Source organism: Pteropus medius, unplaced genomic scaffold (genome assembly GCF_902729225.1).
Source record: "Pteropus medius unplaced genomic scaffold, Ma_sr-lr_union100, whole genome shotgun sequence".
NCBI lineage: Eukaryota > Metazoa > Chordata > Mammalia > Chiroptera > Pteropodidae > Pteropus > Pteropus medius.
In genome coordinates, this window is record NW_024355990.1 from 10,761,622 (window position 1) to 10,785,014 (window position 23,393).

Here is a 23,393-nt window from a genome sequence, read left to right on the forward strand (position 1 = left end):
AGAGGACCACAATGGGGGCGAGGAGAGTAGTTGTCCAAGGCATACAGCTGGCTACAAGAATCAGAACCAGGATTTGACCGCCTCCCGCCTGGGAGTCCTTGTGAATGGCTGACATGTGTCCATCTTGTATCATTTTCTCTGTGAATAGGGTGAGTGTCCATAAATTAGCTTGGTAATGTTTATACAGAGTCATTTTTTTTTTTTAATTTAAAATGAAATGACGACCCTTCCCCTTGATTTCGGGTTAAAGCTCCAACAACGGATTATAGCTGCAATTTCATCCTCTAAGTTTCTTTGAATTAATAGACTGGTTTTGTTTGTTTATTTGTTTGTTTGTTTGTTTTTAAGAGCAATTGTCTTAGGTTTACAGAAAACTTGTGTGGACAGTAGAGAGAGTTCCCTTGTCACCACGCCCCACCCCTTAATACACAATTTTCTCTGTTAACATCATGTATTATTATGATACATCTGTTGAAATTGATGAGCCAATATTGGTATATTATTAACTAAAGTCCTTGGTTTTCATTAGGGTTCACCGTCTTGTACAGTTCTATGGGTTGTGACAAATGTATAATGACACGTGTCATGATAGTATTTTCACGTGCCCCCCAAATTCTCTGTGCTCCCACTGTTCAGCTCGCTCTCCCCTTAGCTCCTGGCATCCACCAATCTTTTTATTGTCTCCATAGTTTTGCCTTTTCCAAAATGTCACGTAGTTGGAATCTTACAGTATGTGGCCTTTTCAGACCGGCTTCTTTCGCTTAGTAATGTGCATTTAAGGTTCCTCCACGTCTTTTCATGGCTTGATAGCTAATCGCTTTTTGGTCATTTGCATGGACCACAGTTTGTTCATCCATTCCCCTTTGGAGGGAGACATCTGAGTCATTTCCAAGTCCTGTAAGCTTGTTAAAAATTTTGGTTTTCTACAGACTTGACCCTTCATGTCCTGAGATGGGAAGGACCATGAAAAATATTCTTTTTGCTCATTGACTTACGGTCTGATTAATCCAGAGCCCAGGTTGTGCTGTCACACCACCCAGGAGCTGCAAGCCCCATGAGGCTGTGGGGCACTTGAGATGCAGCTGGTCCGACTGGAGATGTGTGTGCCGTCCGTGAAGAATGCTCTTCAGATTTCCAGGACTTAGCATAAACAAAAGGGTGTAAAATGCCATTCGTGATTTCTTACACTGATGATGTATGGAAATGATCGTATTTTAGATATATTGGGTTCAATAAAATAATAATATGAAAATCGTACCAGTTTTATATGTGGCTCTCCAGAAAATTTTAAATCGTCCACGTGGCTCCCATTACATTCCCGCTGGGCAGCGCCGCTAGAAAAACGAATGATGCTTGGCCTTTGTTCCCCTTGCTCCTTTAGGCATGTCATTCAGCTGGTATTTATGTGGCACCTACTGAATGCCAAGCACTGTTTAAGCGCTTGACTAAAAGAAACAAAGACCCACCCCCTCCTGGGTTTTAGTACATTTTAGATTTGAATATCGCGGAATTTCTTTGGCATATATTTTTCCCCCACAGAAAGCGATCTGAAAAGACCAGGGCCCCAGCGAAGAGAATGGCAGCTCTACAGCAGAAAGGCCTGGTTCTAATCGTGGCCCCCGTACTTCTCACACGTGTGACTTTCAGCAACTTCCGACCCTTTAAGCCTCAGATTCCTATCTGTAAGTGCTGCTTGTACCACATTTAGGAAAGGGTGGGCGATCGGCTTGGATTCCACGGGGAGCCCGCCCACCTCCCCATCCTGCTCTGCAGCCCAGCGGCTCTCAAAGACGCACCTGCAGCTGCGTAGTTCTCAAGAGGGAAGGGCTGCTCTAAAGTTCAGCGTGCACTGTGTCTCCTCCATTTACATTTCTTGACCTTTCCCTTTCTCGACCAGCAGCCCCCCGGGAGACCTTCTCTCTGAGGCGCCTACCTAACCTCTTCCTGAGTTTTAATCCCGGCTCCAGCTAAAAGCCTCAAAGCGAAATGTGAACCGCGGCTCCAGAATTATCATGTGGGATTTCCTGCACGAAATGGAGGCAGATGAAATCACCCTCGCAGGAGGCGGGAGCCACAGATCAGTTGTGGCTTCGGGATCAGCAGCCTCCGTTTTGTACTGGGAGGCTCTTTTTGCTGCCCTTTAGGGTGCTACCTCTTTAAATGGTCTCCCAATCTCACCTTGGTAGATGAGATTGCAGTACATAGAAACTTCTGGAAACAGTTGACTGTTTTCTACTAAGGCCTTGATCATAGCCCACTGATCTGCCCACTATAAGTATATATTCATTCTAATGCTTCTTTTGTGACCATGGACGATGCTGGGAATCCAGAATCGGCAGTCAAAGTCTTGGTCCTCAAGTGGCCTGTGTACAAAGAGGGTAACTGGCCATATTAGAGTGAGCGAGAAGATGCAGGGGCTGGAGAGGGAGCCCAAGAAAGGTCGTGGTCCCACCCAGCTGTTGGCGACTTGATCCCGAAGGTGCTCAGGGAGTGACATGGTCAGATTTAAATTGTAGATGGATCACCCGTAGCTGCAGGGTGGGTAGGGCGGGGCGTACGGAGCACCTGGACCTGTCTCTCCTCGGCCGTTCTCACCTCGCACCCTCGACCACCTCTCCTTGTGACTCCTTTCAGATCTGTGGATGATCCTTGGTTTCCTTTCCGTACAGAATGGCCATCCCAGTCCCGGCAAAGGGGCCGATGACGCCTGCTCCTGTCCCAAGGTCCCCTCCCTTGAGTCTCTGTTGCGGTTTGGTCCGTGCAGAAGTAGAAAGGGGTAGACAACACACCGTTTGCTTTAGGAATATTTTATGTTTCGGGGAGAAGGAAGCAGAGAACACATTTTCAGATGAAACTTGATAATTTCGGTAAAATAGGCCACTCGGAAAGAAAGCGCTGTGAAGAGAAGATCTGGTGTTTAGAAACCGCTTTTCCCGCTTTGGAGTAATAACGACTTTTCCCTCTTGAGTGTTGTGTTTGACAGGCCTTAGATTAACGAGGGAAATCCTTTTTTTTTTTTTAAGGAAAAGATTATCAATGTAAATATAGTTGTATCTTACCAAATATGTGATCATTTATTAGACTAGTACTGTTTGTTAATTTGACACTGTGTCCTGCTTGACAGCCACCATCAGATCTGAAATACAGATAGGTTCTTCAGTCTTCCCGTCTATGACACCAGGTTTTCTTTGCTGGTGTCATTCTGAGCGCCCTTGCTGTTCAGTATCTGGGACACTGCCTTACAATAAATCCAGGAGGCCAGGTTAATGGGATGTGGGTGCTATGCCCCTCACCAGTGCCTCAGAGACGATGAGAGATTACGTTTGTAGGAAGATGCTTAATGAAAGGATTTTTTAATAATTTTGAAAGAAGTTACCACATAATTTCCTAAATGGAAATATTAGAAAATATAATTGTCACGTTATATAATGTCCAAACATTTTTTCCAATGCAGGCAGGAGTACGTCCTGTACTTGACATGTGAAATGTGGAAAAGGCAAACCTTTCTGCTCTGGGGGGAAAGGAGGCTGTGTACGCGATGCACTGAACTTTCTGTAATCATTTATTTAGCTCAGTATGAAAAATTCAGCATGAATATAAGCCACTAATTTCTAAGTATTAAATACAATATTTAGCAAGTAGGAAATGGGATGCTGAAGACAAGGTGGACAGTATGTTATGCAGCATCACCAGACAACTTCCAGAACATTCCAGAGTATGGCTCTGTAAGGGCCACCTGGCTCTGCATGGTGAGCAAGACTGACCCCTGCTGGTGAGTTGTTGCCAAGTCGTGGACGTTAAGGAAGCAGAGTGTTGGTTGGTCCCTAAGTGGGCCGAATGTAGCTCTGTCCCCGAGGGCACACCTTGCACCTGCTCTTGATGCCATTGCCAGAATTCCCAGCGGGAAGCGAAATGGACCTGGTAGTTCATAGTTTTTTTGGTCCAGCTCTCCCTTCCCCAATCCAGGCATCACTGTTTCCTCTCCCCACCTTGCCCTCTGTTACCCCAAGATTTCATGAAAATAAGTGGATCCTCCAAAACAGCACATAGAGGAGGTAGGAACAGTGTATTGATGTTCACCAAAGAAATATATGAAAATATTCCTATCTTAGAAATGAAAATCAGACGGGGCGGGGGAAAAAGTGATAACGTCACAGAAGGCTATTAAGTGTACATGTTTCCTGGGGCGGTGTGTGTGTGTGGAGGCGGGGGGAATTCTTGCCAGAACATAAAAAGCACTAAACATAAAGGAAAAGATTAATATATTGAACCACATTGACAAATAGAGTAACAGAGTTGCCATTTCTGTAAAGGTTAGCATTTTCCCCACTGGGAACCTTGGCTTGTTTTAGGTGGTGCTGTTGGGTGCTGCTGGTAAGAAGGAATTCACAGTTTAAGGAATAGGAGTCTGGGTACTCGCTCAGAAGTGCGTATTTTACATTAGGGTATCAAAGACCAAAAAGGCTTGCACTGCAGAAATCTGATTATCTCGAATGCATTCAGGCAACGTCTGTTCCCTAGGACAGCTCTTTGGAATAGTTGATGTGGAATTAATGAAGTAGGGATGTTTCTAAAATGAAATAGAAAAAATGGGCTTCGAGAAGTACAGAAGGCATTCCTTGCAGTGTAAAATGACATTATAATCATTTCATTTTGAAATAATTTTAAAATCACTTCCTCATGTTCTGTTTGTTGTCTAAAGGCTGCCAGGCAGGAGAAAGAATAACTTGGTATAACTCACTGAAGTGATGAAGTTGAGAGCAAAGCCTTTCGTCTGTGAATTTATGTTTCCATATTCCTATAGGAAATACACGGGGATATTTAGGTGAATGGAAGACTGAAAACTTGAGGTCTTTGGGAGTTTTTTTCTGTGTACATTTAAGGTCACTATATTCATGTTAAAGGTATATCTTCAACTGCTGAACAGTGGGGAAAAGGATGGTATTTTGATAAATGAGGCTATGCTAATAGGATATCAGTATTTTAAAAATCTCACTCTACACCCATGCCACCCTGAGCATGCCAGATCTCATCTGATCTCGTCTGATCTCGGAAGCTAAGCAGGGTCGGGCCTGGTTAGTACTTGGGTGGGAGACCACCTAGGAAGACCAGGTGCTGTAGGCTTGCATAGATAGATAGATAGATAGATAGATAGATAGATAGATAGATAGATAGATAGATAGATAGATAAATCTCAACCCCCCCATCACACCCTACACAAAAACCAATTCCAGATAAATGGATTATAATTATACAATCTAAATTATAATTATAAAGCACTAAATGTTTAGGAAATGAAGTGGCACAACAAAAATATGTTTAAACAGAAGGTAAAAGGCACCAACCAGGAGGGAGAAGATTAATATATTAGACAACAATAAATTTAAGAGTTTCTGTTCATTAAAACATTGAGAGAATGAAAGATAACCTTGGAATGGGGGAAAATATTTGTCGTACTTATAACTAACTGCTATAGGACTTATGTCCAGAATTAAAGAATTCCTATAGATTACTAAGAAAAAGATAGGTAGTCCATTAGAAAAACAGGCTGTAGATTTGCACACTTCGTAAAAGAGGGTATACAAATGGACAGTAAACAGATGAGAAAGTACTCAACCTCATTAGCCATCAGGGGCATGCAGATGGAAACTGCATTGAGGTACCACCAACCACTCATAAGAATAAAATGAAAAAAGACACACTAGTGGAGGTTTACATTGGTACAGCTCTTTGAAAAATTGTCAGTTTTGACTCAAGCCGAACATACACCTCTACAACACAGCAGTTCCAAGCCGAACATACACCTCTATGACACAGGTGTATACCCAAAAGAAATACGTACATATGTGTACCTGTAGTCATGTACAAACTGTTCATAATTGCTCTAACATGAAATAACCTGATATTCCTCCCTCGCAGGTAGAATGGCTTTTTTTTTTTTTTTTTTTCGGTATAATCCTACAATGAAATACTATGTAACACAATGAAAAACCTATTACATGCAACAAAATATAGTTCTCTTAGACATAATGTTGAACTAAAGAATGCAGGCCCAAAGTTATATTTTGTTTTACGATTCCATATATTTAAAGTTCAAAAAGAGGCAAAGCTCATCAGTAGTGCTAGGCATCAAGGTAACCAGTACCTGGTCAGGATGGATGGTGACCAGAAGAGGCACTCGAGCACTGTTCATTGGATTATGGATATATTGTGGGGAGGGAGGGTCATGTGAAAATGCACCAGGCTGTGCGTTATATGTGCACGTGAAGAAAATTTGTTGTACCCGATTTTTTAAAGGTTTTTAGAAAGGCCTCTGAACACCCAGGCTGCTGGTTTGCCTGCGGTGTCTGCACAGTGCCCGAGAAGCATGGAGGAGAGGAGGAAGGTTGCCAGTGAGTAGAGAGCGAGGTTGTGCCGTCGCTGAATCACTCGGGGTGTGAAAGCCTCTGCTTTAGCGCTTTTTCCAGGCTTCCCTGCCATTCTTTACTAGTTTTGGCAGTTTTTCTGTTAAAATTATATGTAACATCTTGATATAACTGCTCGTCTGGAGCCGAGTATTTAAATAGCTATAAACTTTTCAACCTGAGTTGTGGGAATTAAACTTTCACTAGCAGACTGACAGCATAATCCAGTGGCATGTGCTCTGGGCTGGCAGCCAAGAGCTCTGGGTTCTAGTTTCAGCTTCCAGTCCTGACCCGACAAATTATTTAGCCATTCCCTGTAGGCGTGTCCCCAACCCCTGAAATACTAACATTAAAGCTGCATATGGAGATCATCCCACCTATCTCTTAAGATTGCTGTGAAGATAAAATGAGGTAGTATTTGTGACCATAGTTTGCAAACTGTAGCAAAAGGGCAGGAAGTCCGCTTGCCTAAACCACGCATTGCATGAGGTTCGAATCACGTTTACCTATGTTTCTTAAATTTCTCATCGAATGTCTGTAGACATGTGAGGTCTGAAAACCAGAGCACAGTTTAAAGGCGTCAATACGACGGAGGAATTTTGGAGAAATCTTAATGGGTAGACCTTTCTTGTTCCTAATGCCTATCGTATTGCTACATATCATGCATTTATATCTATCTATGTTTCAGGTTTAGTGCCCACATAGAGTGGCTAGATGTCTAGGAGACAAGCTGGTTTAGGAAATGATTGGTCTTTTATCCAGTAACTACTCTAAGAAAATACCCAGGATGTACCAGCTTTTCAGGAATATTTCAGTTAATCAGATTGTCCAGGTCACTTAGGATTAACCTCTTAAAACTTTCCTATGAGACTTTTTTGACTAAAATATTTAAAAATCTATTAACACGGGTTTTTTCATTTTTGCACTATTTTTTGCTAATATATGAGGGATGCCTGTCTGTTCTCTTTTCAGTAATTTTCAGCTTAAAAAAAGGCAGCACTCAGTCATTCAGGAGCAGGGGCGTTGGGGAAAATGTAGCCTCAAACCTAAAGTATGATGCCATCCTTTCCACCATTTTTGAAAAGGTTCTGAGAACTGCTGGCCTGGGGTCTTTTGAAAATGCACGTTTGTTTTTCTGAGTTTGAAAGAGCTGCATTCTGACTGCAGAGGAACTCTTCCATGAACCCCTCTGCTCACAGCATTTTATATAGAAACACATGAGCCAATGGGTTAACTATAGATTGTTAGAAATACAATAGAAATAACAATAATTATAGATTGTAGATAACTCTGGTTTGTTAGGAAAATGTTGACAAGCATTTATAACAAAACACAACACTCTTCTTTGACTTCATGCTCTGACTTCTTGCGGCTGTTTTTAGCAAGCGATGTCTAGCCTCCTACATATTATTTTTCGTTTTGAAGGACCATATCTGCCCACCAGCTCCTAAAAATATCCCACCTTCTCAAAAGATAAAATACCGTTTGTAAATAAACGTATAAAATGAACTCAAGGGTAATAAAACAGTGTAGAACAGGATCCTACTTATTAAATTAATGAGATCACAACACCCAGAGTTGGTAAAGGAGGTGAAATGAACATGGTAATCTCATATCTTGCCTGTGACCTTGCCTGTCAGTTGATTTTGGAAATGACCTTGGCAATATATATCCATAAGCTCTACTATTTATAACCTTGACTTAGCAATTTCACTTCTGCCCTTATTTACCTGAAGAAAGAATCCCTATTTAAAAAGCTATTAGTGTCGAAATGCTCATTCCAATGGGGGGATGGGTACTATCCAGTCTGTGGGCCTGAATTCAAATGTTGTCTGCCAGCTCTGTGCCTTGGGCAAGTTACTCAACCTGGGAGCTTCAGTTTCCATATCTTTCAGTGGGGATGACAGTCATCTGCCTTTGAGTGTTTTCGTGAGGTTCGAAATGAAATTTTAATAGGCAAAGCACTTAAAACCTGTCTGGCACATAGAAAACACAGTAAACATTGCTTTTTATCACTTTATGTATTGTTGTATTAAATGAAGTAATACTTAAGGACAGTGTCTGGATAATAGGTGTTAGTGTTAATATTAGTACATAAAATTGGAAACACCTAATCATCCAATAACTGGAGGAAAAGCAAAATAAATTATAGTGGTTCCAAATGGTAGCTAAGACGAGTATGTCACAACACAGAACATCGGTTACAACACAGTGTTAATTAAGCATAAGGGAACCAAATTTTATGTGCACTGTTGTTGTTACCTATATTCTGCGTAGGGAGACAAACCAAAAGGAACTCTTTTCGCAGTTATAATACCGTAGTGATTGACAAAGCATGAAGAAGCTTGGATTCTGACCTCATGAAATTAATTTAAAGCACGAGAGAGACTTAAGCCCCTACTCTAGGTATCATTAAGATGGCAGAAGAGCCTGAATAATTGCGGACCAGTCTATAATTTGAAATAAATGCCTTTTGAAGTGCCAAAGCCCATGGCTCTTTACTTCAGCATGTAATTTGCTGCTATTGATTTTTGCAGGTGCTTGAGGACTTTGTTCATGCTGAAATTTCATTTCTGCTATTCACAGGACAAGAGAAATTTGATAACCACGTGCAGCTTGACCAGGCTTGAAATTTCATTTTATTCGATGGTGAAGCTGGTCATATATCAATTAGTGGATTCAGACTTCGATAGGGAGCACACAGGGCAGCCACCATGCTCGCTTCTGTCTCCTGAGCAGGGAGCCCTCGTGCCATTCCTTTTTCTTAGCAAAGGGTTTATGGTGGGTTTAATGCGATCTGTCTCTCATTTCTCCCTCCTCAAACCCTTAGGCTCTCTGTGGAAAATAGCAGTGCTCTTCTGATCTCAGAGGGGTCAGGAGAGGGTGAAATAAACAGACTCTTGGATTTGGATCCCTGGGCAGGGCGCAGTGGATCTGCCCTCAGAGTTCTAGAGGTGGGGTGTCTTCTACTCCAGTCGTCTAGGCCTCTGTTGCTGCTTCTGAGTTCCACTCCTGGTTTGGGCCTGAGAAGATCAGGTTCCTTTTCCAGAGTAGAATAAAAGCAGATGATGACTGAGGCCAAGGCCCTCCGGGGGTGTGGCCTGGAGCCTGGGGGTGTGGCCTGTGGCCTGGGCGAGGGAGTCCTGGGGCGGGAGGGGGCGGGAGGGGGCGGGCTCAGCCACAGCTTCTTTGCAACCGGATTCAGCCCCGCCCCTCCCTTGCTTGAGCCGTTTGAGGCTCATTTTCTGCTGGAGCCCACCTGCTTCAGACTAGCGGGCCTGCAGCTTCCTTCAGCTTTTGCTCTGGTTACAGCTCGCGCTTCCTGCTCCCTTTCTAACTCATGGCAGTACTCGTATGGAAGTGGACTACATCTTTTCAAATTTCCTCTTTTTAAATGTGTATGTTTAAAGCCGAAGGGAAGGGTCCAAAGCGTCAACTTAAAATAGCATCTTAATCGGAAGTGCCCTGCCATGTCTATCCTTTGAGCAGAGAAGGACGCGAGTGAAGGTGGGGATGACAAGGAGGGGAGAGGGCTGCTCGTCGCCTGTCCCCTGGTGCCCCGCGTCATTGTTTCTGACCCTCTGCACTTCGCTTCTGATCCTCTCGAGCTGCCACCTCGCCCCGCACACCTGCTCGGCGGCACAGACCAGCCCCGAGCGCGGGGTGTGTCAAACGCCTCCCCCACCCGGATGAACTCTTTCCTTAATCTTTCCCCATCCACGCCCCCTCAGCCACCTTTACAAGGCCAGATTCAGAAACTGTTTTTCTTTTCATCTGTGAGGAAGGAAGACACTGAATTTTTTTAAAAAGAAAATACAGTTGAAAGAAACTCCAGCATTCATCGTCTCCCTTTGTTATTTGCCTTTCGTCTGGTCCCAAAGTCAGGGCACCCCCTCCATCAGCACCCTCGAAAGTCTCCCCAGCTGCAGCAGGTAGAGCCCCACCAGCCGGCTGGGGCCCCCACATGCGTTCACACGGTTTGATTTGAGAACCCTGCAGTCCTAGGAGAAGGATAGAGTGGGAGGGGAGTCCAGCATGGAAGAGGCGGCGTCTCTTTATATTCATCACCTCTAAAGTGATGATGGTCCAATGAGTGTGCCTTCTGGATGAGGGCTGCTCAGCAAGCCATGCAGCCATCTGGTCAACGGGGACATGCCTGGGACGCCACAGACATAGTAAGGGTTGGTCTGATTTGCACAAACTGTCCCTTCCTCTGAGTGCGAGTCTAAGTAAGAAACGAAGTAACATTGATTCCCCAGTCGTTCTAACGTTGCTCTGTTCGGGAGTCGCCAGGTTCCAGCCCTTCTGTCATTTATTTCAAATCATGCCCCACCTCTCCATCCTTGGGTAGACTGCTGTGTGAGTCTCCTAACTGGCCACCTGCCTCCAGCCTTGTCCCTCCTTCCAGTGGTCCCCTGGCCCCCCCTGCGCTGTGGATGATACCCCAGAGCCAGCACTGCTCAGTTTCAGATCTCAGTCGCTCCTCTGAGCACAGCTCATCAGCTCACCCTTATAAACTAATGGCGGACATCCTCTCACCTCTGTCTCCCTCACAGGGGGCTCCTGGCATGCGTGGGCCATGGGCCCTAGGGCTCTGCCTTGCTCTCCAGGCTCAGCTGCTTTTCCTGGAATAGGTCTGTGCACACACATTCCATAGTGAGTGGCTTTGCCCCTTGTGGAATGTATAAACTAGTGAGAAAGATAGACATCAAACAAGTCATCATAGCAATAATTAACATAATTAAATGGTGACAGGAGCCATGAAGGTGACTGGAGAGAGTCAGACCAGGAGTCAGGGGTGTGATGTCTAAGGCTGAAATCGAGGCAGGAAATAGCTTCAGATAGGTGTGTGAGCCTGGAAAGGTCTTCCCAGGACCACCAAGGTGTGGAGGACACTAATAAAGAATGGCAGTGTTCAGGTGTGCACTTAGCTGAGTTTACTCTGTGCTAGGCATGGACCTAAAGACTTAGCTTGGATGAATGCCCTGAACCCCTGCCAAATCCTACAAGGCAGGTGCTTTTATCATCCTCACGTTTCAGAAGTGGAAACTGAGGCACAGAGAGGCTAGGAGGGTGGCGGGGTTTGAACCCAGGTCGTCTGGACCCCAAGCCCATGCTGTGATCACTGTTATCTTGCTTGGCCTGGTCAAGACCTTGGAAAGGCCTTTGTGGCTGCAACTTAGACCAGTGAAGTGAAGCCGGAAGTCAGGGTGCCAGGGGAGCCACGTCAACTGTTCAGGGGGTGATGTGATCTCATTTGCATTTTTAGGTGATTAGTCCACATGCTTGGGAGGGCAAGTGGGTCCACGGGGAAGCAAGTGATGGAAGCAAGGACAAATTAAACACTGTCACTTCCTAGTTTTGGTTAAAAAAAAACATGGGTTGGATTTCCCTCTTTCCTTCACCTGGTCCCTTCCCACTCATCCTTCAAGGCCTAGTGCAGATGTCGCTGTCTCTATGTGTCACTCTCTTCCACGACACCAGAGTGCCTCGATATCAGGAGAGGTGTCATCTTGGTGAATCCAGCTGCTCTCGGAGTTCCCCAGGCACAGTGGGCACTCAGTAAACAGGTTTGCAAAGTAGAGGGAAGTAAATTTGCAAAGCTAAAAAGTCAGATATTTTACTGAGTAATTTGACTTTTTAAGTTAATCTTAAAAACTCCGATGTGACGTTCACACCGTAGGTGGCCTGTGGCTTTAACAGATTCTCTATCTTTGACCAAACTCTAGTCATTCTCTGAACTCTCCTTTCAACTAGGGCTTGACTTGTGGGCTTCTGTGTTTGTCTCTGCATTGTCCAGGTTGAGCCAGAATCCCCATCTTCCATATCAGCTCTATACCTGATCAGGTTCCACCCTCTCCCAGGGGGGTGTCTGGTCACCCTGGCCTGCCTTCAGCAAGGATCCCCCTCACCCCTGAGGCTTCCTTTTAATGATTTTCTATCCACTGCCCCCACCCACCCCGCTCCTTGGCTATACGTTCCCATTTGGCCTTGTTTTTATTTAGAATTAAGCCCTCTCTCTCTCCCTTGTTGCAAATCCCCTATACCCACTGCAATACCCGGGAAGAAGGTCTGCCTTACTGTTGAATAAGTGTCATGAATAATGTTTTCTTTAAGCTTAACCCTAAGTAAAATAAATTCCTTTGGGGGACCAATGGTCTGTTATTAAAGCTAAAATTTCCGTTTCCTGACTACCACGAGTAACGAGGGTTACTCCTCTAGCTCCACATTCTTAAGGAGTCAAAAGGTTCCTTGATGGCAGGCCAATCCGCACAGTGCCTACTGCTGTTGCTGCATTCCTGCTTAGACCTCCAAGACCCTGGGACTCTGCAAGCCAGCAGAGTTTGGCGGCGGGGGACCGGCCGGCACAGGAACAGGCTGACCCTCCTGGCTCTCCTGGGATTCAGCACCCGTGTACTCTAACATGAGACCACAGAGCCCTGTTTGGGCTCGGACCTCCAGGGTTCCAAACTTTCTCAGCCTCTCAGAGATCTTAGAGCGAACAACTAGCACGTTAGCTTCCACGCAGTCAAGTTCAAGAGAGGCCACCCATTTTTTTTATGTAAACTTTTGCAGATGTTCAAACCTACATATTTCATAAGCAATGCAATATCGTTAGTCTGCAGCTAGGTGGGTTTGGCCAGCTGAACACACCCATGTAACCTGTGCCCAGACCCCAAAACAGAACGTGACCGTGACAGCACTCCTGCGTCCCCCTCATGCCCCTCCTGTTCTCTGCCCTCCCCAGGAAGGTATCAGCTCTTCTTGCATCTGACAGCCTGGGTTAGTTTTGCCTGTGGTTGAACTTTATACCAGTGGAATCGTACACTATATAGGAGGATGTCTATCTCAGATGAAATTTGGCCCCGCCCCCCCATACTCAATTCATCACTTTTCTGTATCCTAGAAATAGTAGAAATGAGATGAGTGGAAAATCAGTCTCATTAGAGATCAACTCTCTAGGATCAAACAAACTTGGCCCAAAGCCACCCTTTTGAATTTATAGAATTTGGTAATTATGATGACTGTATTATTTGCAAATTATTTGATTAAGGCATTCCTGCCTTGCTTATTTTTTGTCATCAGAAAAAGTAATTTTTCTCAATAGATTTTCTAGATCAGCAGCTGGCAGGTTTTTTTTTTTTCTGCAAGGGGCCAGAGAGTAAATATTTTCGGCTTCGCATGTCTCTGTCACAGCTACTCAACTCTGCTGACGTCACACAAAAGCAGCCACAGAAAATACATGCACAGAACAGTATGGCTGTGTTCCAAACACCTTGACTTATGGACACCGAAATGTGAAGTTCATGCGGTGTTCGCTCGTCACAAAATATGACTCCTTTTTTTTTAACTTGAACCACATTCGAGAGGGAATCTCTGAAAATTTTAAACACTATTTACATTTTCAGAGCGAGCCGATCCTGTTTTCTTAGGAAATGTGGGTAGGTGACATGGCATAGAAGCCCTGGCCCTGTCCTCTTGCTGTGTCTCTTCGGATGAGGTACTTCTCTGGGCCCGTTCTGTCTGCTGTGAAATGAGGATAACGAGGAGAAGTACTCAGCGCATTGCAGAAGGGTGGCCTTGCTGGTTACTCGGGACGGAATCCAGTGTGATCCGCCGCAGAGTGCCAGTGCCCAGGCTGGGCCAGCTGTTAAATTCTCTGGCTGTAACCCATGATGATAATGTCCCCTGCACAGAGGTGTTCTAGACACGATCCCCAGCGTTGGCTTAGTATATAGTCATCGACCTTTCTCCTCCTGCGGAAGCGGCTCTGGGAATTTTTGACTTAAGACAGATGCTTGGCCTCTCCATTCAGCAGCACCCCGCCCAACCTGGAGGACTTTTGTGTTAGTCTGCCTAAACTTTATCGTTTTCTGTTCTCCCAGCAGCCACACAGAATGTGAGCTGCTTGCCTTCAAGTCAGACTCCTCCATCGACTCTGCCTTGCTCTTTCTAATTAGCAGCCTAAATATAACTCAAGTGAGAGGTGGAAAACCCTGCATTAGACCCTCAGCTGGGCTTAAGAGTGAGCTTTCTGTGACATAAGGACCAAGAACATGGGCTTAGGGGCCAGACAGTCTGGTGGAACCTTAGCTTACCACTTGGGAGATGTGTGTCTCGGGATGTGTCACCCTCCCTGTTTCTACGTTTCCTTGTCTATAAAATGGGAAAGAGTACCACACAGAGTTGCTGTGAGGATTAAATGAATGAATTCATGTGAGAACGTTTGTATGTGGAAGCTAAAGAATAGACTAAACAAACAGAAACAGACTCATAGATACAGAGAACAAACTGTTGATGGCCAAATGGGAGGGGTTAGGGGTTTGGGCATAAAAGGTGAAGAGATTAAGAAGCACAAATTCGTAGTTACAAAATAATGAGTCACAGGGATGTAAAGTACAGCATGGAATATAGTCAATATTATTGTCATAACTATGTACAGTGCCAGATGGGTACTAGACTTATCAGATCACTTTGTAAATTATATAAATGTCGAACTATTATGCTGTATACCTGAAACTAATATAATATTGAATGTCAACGGTCAATGAAAAAAAAAACTGAACAGTACAGGCACAGAGTAAGCACTATGTGTTCACTATCATTATTTTTGATTTTCACTTAGTGAATATATTTTTGCTTGGTTCTAATACTTGGTAAATATCATTGAGTTTCCTAGATATATGACCACTAAATAAGTTACATATTAAATGACAGATTTAAAAAAAAAAATCTCATGAGTATTGCTTTATGATTTCATGAGTTTCTGTCGTATCTCATTTTATTTTTAATAACTCTAGACATCTAATCCTGAAATAGCCCTTTTCTGTTTTGGAACTCATAAGCATTCTAAATGGTAGGGGTTAAGAATGGGCAATACAGTCTTAAGTACTGTGCAAAATGAATTTATTCCTATGAGACTTAAAGTGGCTGCTGAAGGAAGTCACAGTTAATGGTTGGTTTCCTTTGAGGAAACATTCTTAAAGAATTATGGCACTGGTCTCACATATCTTTGATGGAAATCAAACCACTCCTGGATTAATACTTAGTTAAGTGAGTTCTCCCTCTAACCCTTACGTCGCCCCCAGCTCACTCCCCGCAAAAAAGTATCACTTTACCTGGTTAGGAGCAGAGGAAAATTATTTTAATGGAGAAGTAGTTTTGAAAATGAGAAATAATTCTGTTAGGGTAATAGATTTATGGGTGATGAGTATTTTTCCTTTTTTAAAGGTGAATTTGCCCTTTTTTAAAAGCCTGAAGCTATTATAGCCTCGCTCCAAAATCAATTATCTTCATTGCAATGCTAAGGTTGCAGAGGTGTGTGTCATAACATTAAGGCCCATGGCCTGAAGCCTCAAATCGGTAAGACTATTCTAAGAAGCTGTAAGAAGCTGGTGATGCATATTCTAAGAGCGCTGACATTTCATGCTATTAGTTTCTCTGGTTGATTTTGGTTTCATGTCAAAGCAAAAGCCTGTTGGGTAGGCAGGGAAGAAAAACCATCGCATTTGCTCAAGAGTTCCCTGTTCCTTGTCCTCCTCTCCTCTGCATTCTTGACCCCACCCCCACCCCTTGGCTTTTGTCTTGGTTTCAAGCAAATATCTGAGGTCAAGGTTGGTGATTAGTTTCCTGTGACTGCTGCAACAAAGGACCACACACTGGGTAGCTTAAAAAACAACAGAAATGTATTTTCTTACCATTCTGGAGGCCAGAAGTCCGAAATGGAGGTATCAGCAAGGCCACACTCCCCGCCAAAGGCACTAAGAAAGCATCCTTCCTGCCTCATCCAGCTCTAGGTGCTTCTTTGCTATGGTAGCATCAGTCCATTCTCTGCCTCTGTCATCACATGGCCTTCTCGCCTGTGTCCTGGTCAGATCTCCCTCTTCTAAGAGCACCAGTCATTGGACTTAGGGCCCATCTAAAGAGGTTTCGAGATCCTTGATTACATCTGCAAAGATCTTATTTCCGAAGAAGGTTACATTCCTGGGTCCTGGGAGTGAGGACTTGGACCTGTCTTTTGGGGACCTCTACTGTACCCACCACATTTGGCTTCACAGAGGTTTAGGTGACCACCGAGGAGGGCTCTCTAGCCGAGGACTCACTTTCTCCATCCCTCAAACACCAACAGTCTGGAACGGAAGTGAGCAAGCCGTAGAGTGGGGAGCCAGCTTCCCCATTCACTAGATGGTGGCCTCAAAGGCATTCAGTGCCTCCCAGCCTTGACTCTTTTTCATAGTAATGGACGTGATCACATTTCCCCCCACTGGGGCCTGAGCGTTGTATGAGAGAGGGTGAAGGCAGCTGCACGATGCACGACTCACAGCGGGAACTAGTAAATGTCGAAGCTGAAACCAGTCCCTCCTCGACCTCAGCATTCACTTTCTTGTTCTCAAGAGGGTTGTGTTTGACAAGTGACCGATCTATCGGGTGAATCCAGACAAATGGGGGAGTTGACCTTTCTGGATGGCACAGGATTCAGTGAATTAACGTAGAGTTTCGGCTATACCTGGCTGCTTTTTAGTGATTGTCATTGCTGTAGCTGCTGTGACACCATAACCCTGTAGCTCTGAGCCAGCAGAGACCAGGCACCCGGAAGCCCCTGGAGATCATGAACGGGGCTACCCTAAACTCCCCCCACCCAGGTACGGAGCAAAAGTGGCCTCTGAAAAAATACTCCTGACTGAATAAAACCATTACTACAGGGTTCAAGTAATGAGCACACTTAGCATCGTTTTCTCCTAAAAACATCTCGAACCAGCGAAGACACAGAGCACATGGAATTATCTGTCCTTTCATCAGGAAAAAAGGCATCTCCACCCTTTCGACCTTGGACCAGTAACTGGTCCCTTTAGGATTTAGTTTAAAAGAGGCCCTCCATACCTTTGCCGCCTGAGGTTGGACCCTCACTGGGGACTTGCCGCTTTATCAATGCCAAACAGAACACTGCTTGCAGCTCAAGAGGACATCTCCACGGTACCTTCCACAGCCTGCTCCCTGGGTGATTCAGTGTCCTGATACTGTCTATACCGGTGCATGCAAGGAAGCTTGATTTTCCTTGTCATCATCATCCATCATGATAACGAACGTTGACTAAGTATCCACAGTGTGTCAGGCTCAGCTGGGACGAGTGAAGGAGACACTGTCCCCACTCCACAGTTATGGGCCCGAGGGCCATCCATTGGGACCCTTAATTGCCTCGCCGTCACAGGGGAGGGTATGGAGATGCAGGCAGAGTTAACCACGAAGGGCCTTTTTTTTTAACTTATTGCTGCCACGTTAGTCATATATTCCCATGACAGGTCGTCTTTGCAAGTCTGGTAGGCAGATGGTGATTTCTGTGTCACGGGGGTATAAACTGAGCAGAATCCCAGCCTGGAATCATGGAAGTTGAACATGACAGTACATTTATTTCCTAGCATCGCAGAGGCCTCATTTCTTCCCACATTTCCACAGTCCTGTGGAAGTGTTTTTCTAAGAATATTTTCTTGTGTCAAATTTTATTTCCCTGCCCCTCACCCCCTTTCCTTCCCACTTCCTCCCAGGGTCACCACTGTCCTGAAGTTGATCTGCATCGTTATCATACGCTTTTTAAACACGAGTATACCTATCTAGCTAATTACCTGGTGTCGTTTTGTGTGTTTTCAGTTACATAGGTTGCATTACACTATACGAATTCTTTTATGACTTTCCTTTTTTCCCAACATTTAAAAGTTGAGATTTACCCATACTGAGGTATGTAGGTCTAGTTCATCCACTTGTTATATAGTGACAATGATTTGTCCATTTCCTTCCCGGTAGACAACTAGGTCACTTCTGTGCTCACTCTCTTAAACAGAGCTGCAGTCCACGCCCTCTTCAGCTCTCCTTGCACACGTATGTGAAAATTTCCAAAGTACCTGAACCAATTTCGATTCCGCCAACAATGTCGGAAGGTTCCGTTTCTTGGAGTTCCTACCGGTGACTACTCTGATCAGATTTACCAAAATCTTTCAACGTGACAGGTGTGAAACCTGCCTCCCTGACGGCTGGAAGGTTAAGCACCATTTCATAAGTTTACTAGCGATCAGGGGATGCTGCTTCTAAAAATTGTTATATCCTTGGCATCTTTTTTTCTCTCTCTCTCCTCTCTTTTTTTTTTTTTTTTTTGGTAGGGCAAAGTGGGTTCTTTTCTCACTGACTGGTGAGAAATTCTTTACATATTCCAGGCACTCATTTTTTGTTGACACGAGTTGCAAGTATCTTTTCCTGCTCTGTGACATTTTCACTAGAATATTTTTATGAAAGAAAATCAAGATGTGGGGAAGAGCAGTTCAGCCTTTAAGAAAAGCATCTGTGAAGGGGTCTGTTTATTCTGCTTCTGAGACTGATCCGTGGTGGTAACAGGATGGTTCCAGTTCCCATTTATCATGGTCCTATCAGCCCTGGGCTTTTTTCTTTTTACTTTCTGAGTGTTTGTTTTGCCTTCTTAGAGTATTATCGCCTTTGGGAAAATGCCTTTGTTCTTGCTTTGCTCACTAGTTTGGGACCTCGGAAATGAGTCGCTGATGCTATCACCCCTGCCACAGGTAAACGGGAGCCCGGCCACTTCCAGTTCAGAGTGTCTTAAGTTCCTGTGACCTGTAAACACTCACCTGTGCCTGCCAACACCCACCAGCACATGGGCGATTAGCTGCCATCCTCCCGAAGTGGAGACATGTCTTTCTTGACACAAAAACAAGCCATGCTCATTATAAATCCCACTAAAAAGTGTAATTCTACCCACCAGAGACAAATACTGTTAGTACTCTGATATGTGTCCTGCTAATGTTTTTCTAATGCATGTGTGACAGTGTGAGTATCGTATAATAACAAAAGTGATCGTAAAGTGCACATTATTTTAGATTGTACATTTTTCACTTAATGTCTTGGAAATCTCTTTCTAGGCTAATGGATATATTTCTACAGTGTCAGCTTTCATAAGAGCTGCATGGTTTTCCTTTGCAAGTTGAATATTTTTAAAGATTCATTTTTGGATATGTCGGTGCCTTTTTTTTTTCTTTCTTTTTTTTTCTTAACTGCGAGAAGTAGCCTTGAAGTAAACATGGATATTTGTGAATATCTTTAACTACTTCCCTGTGGGAAAAAAATTCAAGACCTGAAATTACTGTATCAAAGCCATGCTTGTTTCTAAGACTTTGGTATATAGCCCCAATTATTTAGTGTCATGGGGGAGGGGGTAGTTCACACGTTCCTAGGGTGCTTGTTGAATACTTCTGATGTGCCGGGCACCTTCTGTGAATTGGGAGTTAGAAGACAACTGGGTCGTGAGTCTTGGGGCTCATTGCATAGGGAGCTGTGCAGAGGCAGCTGAGCGGGGAGGCAGCCGACTCAGGACGTGGGAATGCTGTCACTAGGAGGAAGGGGTTGATCTTCAGTTAAGAGAGGTGGTCACTAATGGTCAGAAATTCTCTTGGGATGATGCATGTGGCTGTCCGCACTACACATTAGTTTTCCGTCTAAAGGATATAAAATGCTGACCTTGACTAAGTACGGCCCCACCTGTAGGTGAAGTGAGTCACATAACCCCTTGTGCTTCAGTTTTCACCCATGTCAATCAGGAATAATAATGACGCCGGCCTTATCCCAAATGTGAGACTCTAGTCACAGAAGGAGAAAGAGTGGTTTGCTGACTGTCAGGTTCTAGGTCGATATCTTAGAAACAGTACTGTTGGCGTTGTCCTCGGGAGTGTGCAAGGGCACCCGAGGAGTGACAGCTCCCAGAGGACATCAGAGAGGATGCTGGTCCCGCGGTGAGACCTCCCTGGCTGAACGGGAGTGTGGGCAGCCATGAGAACCTCCTGCAGGGCTTAGAATTGTCCTCAGCAGAGCATGGTGGAGAGAGCATGACTCTGCTCTCAGACAGCCTGGGTTCAAATCCCAGCTCTGCGGCTTTGGACAAATGACTTAACCTCCCGGTGCTGGAGTTTCTGCATCTATGAAATCAGGCCGATCACACAGTCCTTGTGAGAATCAAAGGGAATGTGGCATATCTGGCCCTTTACCCAGGGCCCGGTATAGTAAAGGCTCTTGATACATGTAACTTCTTAAAAGCATAACAGTCAAGTTCTGCTTTAAGATACAGTTTTTATTCATCATTCTGGAACTTCCTAAATGGTTCCTTCCTGGTAAAAGCGCCCTGCTTTGGGGGTTTAATTATGGGCCATGAGGATTTGCTTTTTCTGAGTAAGGTTTGAAGAAAAAGCTGGTTCGCTACTACAGAACAATGAGTAGAAGCTCTGTTGACAGCCTCACCGAGTGCCCAGGGCTCTCCTCCAGGGTGGCCTGATGCTGGGCCCCGGCTGGCTCTCCAGGGAAAGGGGTCCTTCTTTGTAAGCCCGAGCGTAACCACAGCAAGAGAGCTGTCCTCTCTGACAAAGGTGTTTTTTCAGTTGTCACCTAAACGTCAGTTGCCTTTGCCCTGAGTTTGCCATTGTGCACCCAGTGACCACAGAATATTAGGAAGATTAGAACTTGAGGATATCTAGTTCTAGATTTGAGGGGGGTGTCTCATCATCTAGCAAGTAATTTTTTAGTGGATGGGATGAGCATTAGAATGGTCAACTTCTAATTTTTCCAAGTAAAGACGTTATTAAAAGTTACTATCACCCCAAACGTCTGACATGATGGAAGAGTCTAAGTCTTCCCTTTTCCCAGACGTAACTCTCCTATTAGACTGTTTCATGGAGAGATCCAAAGACACAGCTTGAAGACCTCGCGTTCCCAAAGCCGAAACCACCAGTTTTTCAAAGAGAGTCCTTTTAATACCACCTCCCCTCAAAGGAAGAGAGAAAGACTTAATCTCAGCATGTTTCCAAAGAGTGCATCGATTAATTTCATGAAAAACTTCTTCTTTGGTTCTTCTTTTTTCCCTCTGGTGCATCCAAGGAATCCCAGACCTCATCCACATAAAGAAAAGGAGAGGAAACGACTTGCTCAGGATCACACAGTAAATCATTCTCAGGCAAGACTGGAGCATGGCTCTTCTGAAGCTCTTTTGCAGCCTTCTAGGCTGCTGGTCACTGAGTTACTTAAACTGACTCCAGTTCTTACATCGTATGGAAATAAACTGCAATGCAGTTGAATTGCGATTTGTGTTCTAAATTGTTCGTCACCAAGGAACACTAATTCAATACATTGAAAAGCATTTATTTAGTGTTTAATTGCCTGATCGTGAGGGTTAGTCAGGGTGAAGGCTAAGCTGCTGCAGTAAAGAGATACCAAATTACAGTAGGTAACGTGAGAAGTTTATTTTTCCTCCTGGGTAGCAGTCCCGAAGTTGGTGGGAGCAGCTTTGCTCCATGTGGTCCTTCAGGGACCTGAGTTTCTTCCGTCATGATATTCTGCCCATTTGGGGGGCTGCTTTCCTGGTTTGCATAGTCGAAGCTGGTTTGCATGGAAGTGGGGAAGGAGCACGGGGCACTAAAGCTAAATAAATGTCTTGAGGTCAAGGCCCGCAAGAGTCACACAGCACCTCCGTACACAGCCCACTGGCCCAAACCCAGTGACCCAGCTACATCCGACTGCAAGAGAGACAGGCAGCTGTGGGCCCCAGCCAAGCAGCCAGACACCCAGCCGAAGTTTGGGGGTGAGTGGGGAGAGGTTTCTGTCACTGAAAGGAGAATGTCTGCTGGGGCACAAAAGCAGTGTTGGCCACAGACATGAAGATGTTTCGATTCCTGACATTTTTCTCTCCAGCAAACGGGAAGAGGAAATTCCTGCCTCTTGAATTGTTTCATTGTCAATCCCCCTTACAGACCCTCCCCATGGTTTGGGAGGCCAGTGCCCAGGAAGGTATGGTTGGTGCGGGGGCACGTGTGTCCCCCCTGAGTTATCACCCCGAATGTCTGACATGATGGAAGAGTCTAAGTCTTCCCTTTTCCCAGACGTAACTCTCCTATTAGACTGTTTCATGGGGAGATCCAAAGACGCAGCTTGAAGACCTTGCGTTCCCAAAGCCGAAACCCGACGATGTCACCAGCGTAGCGTTCGCAGGGCCAACTCGTCCTGGCACGTGTTAGTCGCGTGAAATGGTTTAATGACAGCAGGTTTGAGACCTACATTTACCGACGTGCGTCTCCTGCTTGATGGTGCTCAACAGAGCCAACCACGCTGGAGATTACTCTCCCAGATGGCTTTCTTATTTTCAGTCGGGCGAGAGATTTCTGGACTCTCCTTATTTCTTCCTGACGATGGTCTAAGCGACTTTGACACGGGGAAACTCCAGCCACCCAGTAAAGATGTGTTACTTAGCGTGTTATTGGCTGACATTTTCAGGGAAACCATAGAAAAATTATCTTTGTTTACAACGTGAGTTTTTGTATTCCTTTGTCACATTTGCAGTTAAATTCCCCAAATCCAGAAAACAATCTCCTAGGTCCACGGGGAATGATTATCTATCAAAATGGAACCCTGCTCCCCGCTACTGCAGAGGGCCTCAGACATCTTACACTCCACTGCAGAATCACGTGGTTTGCGGGGCCGTGGCACTGCAGGTGACTCGTGGATCCCCACTCCTAGATTAAGGACCACGATGAAAACCTCCTTAAATACCCTGAGGGAATTAGCATCTGTGTTGGTCTCCTGCGACTGTCGTGACAAATTACCCCAGTTCAGTGGCTGAAAACAATAGTAATTTATTCTCTGCCGGTTCTGGAGGCCAGAAGTTTAAAAATCAGTCTCAGCAGAGTTAGTTCTTTGCACCCCATCACTCCTCGCTTCCGGTGGTGGCCAGCAAGCCATGGCGGTCCTCGACTTGCAGACGCATCCCTCCTCTCTGCCTTCCGCCCTCCTTAGGCCTTCATCCTGTGTCTCTGTTTCTCAGATCTCCCTCTCCTTCCTCTTCCGAGATCGGTCATTAGATATGGATAGATGATCTCATCTGAAGACCCTCAGTGATAGATGATCTCATCTCAAGATCCCCAAGGATAGATGACCTCACCTATCATGATC

The 23,393-nt window shown here is 44.9% G+C and overlaps 1 protein-coding gene and 1 pseudogene across 1 annotated transcript in view; both read left to right on the forward strand.

Annotated features, from left to right (window-relative positions):
* Positions 1–23,393, forward strand: part of PRKCA (protein kinase C alpha) — a 375,347-nt gene that overhangs the window by 205,162 nt on the left and 146,792 nt on the right. The gene's annotated exons all lie outside the window — the stretch shown is intronic.
* LOC120600432 (uncharacterized) lies at positions 4,996–5,124 on the forward strand (annotated as a pseudogene).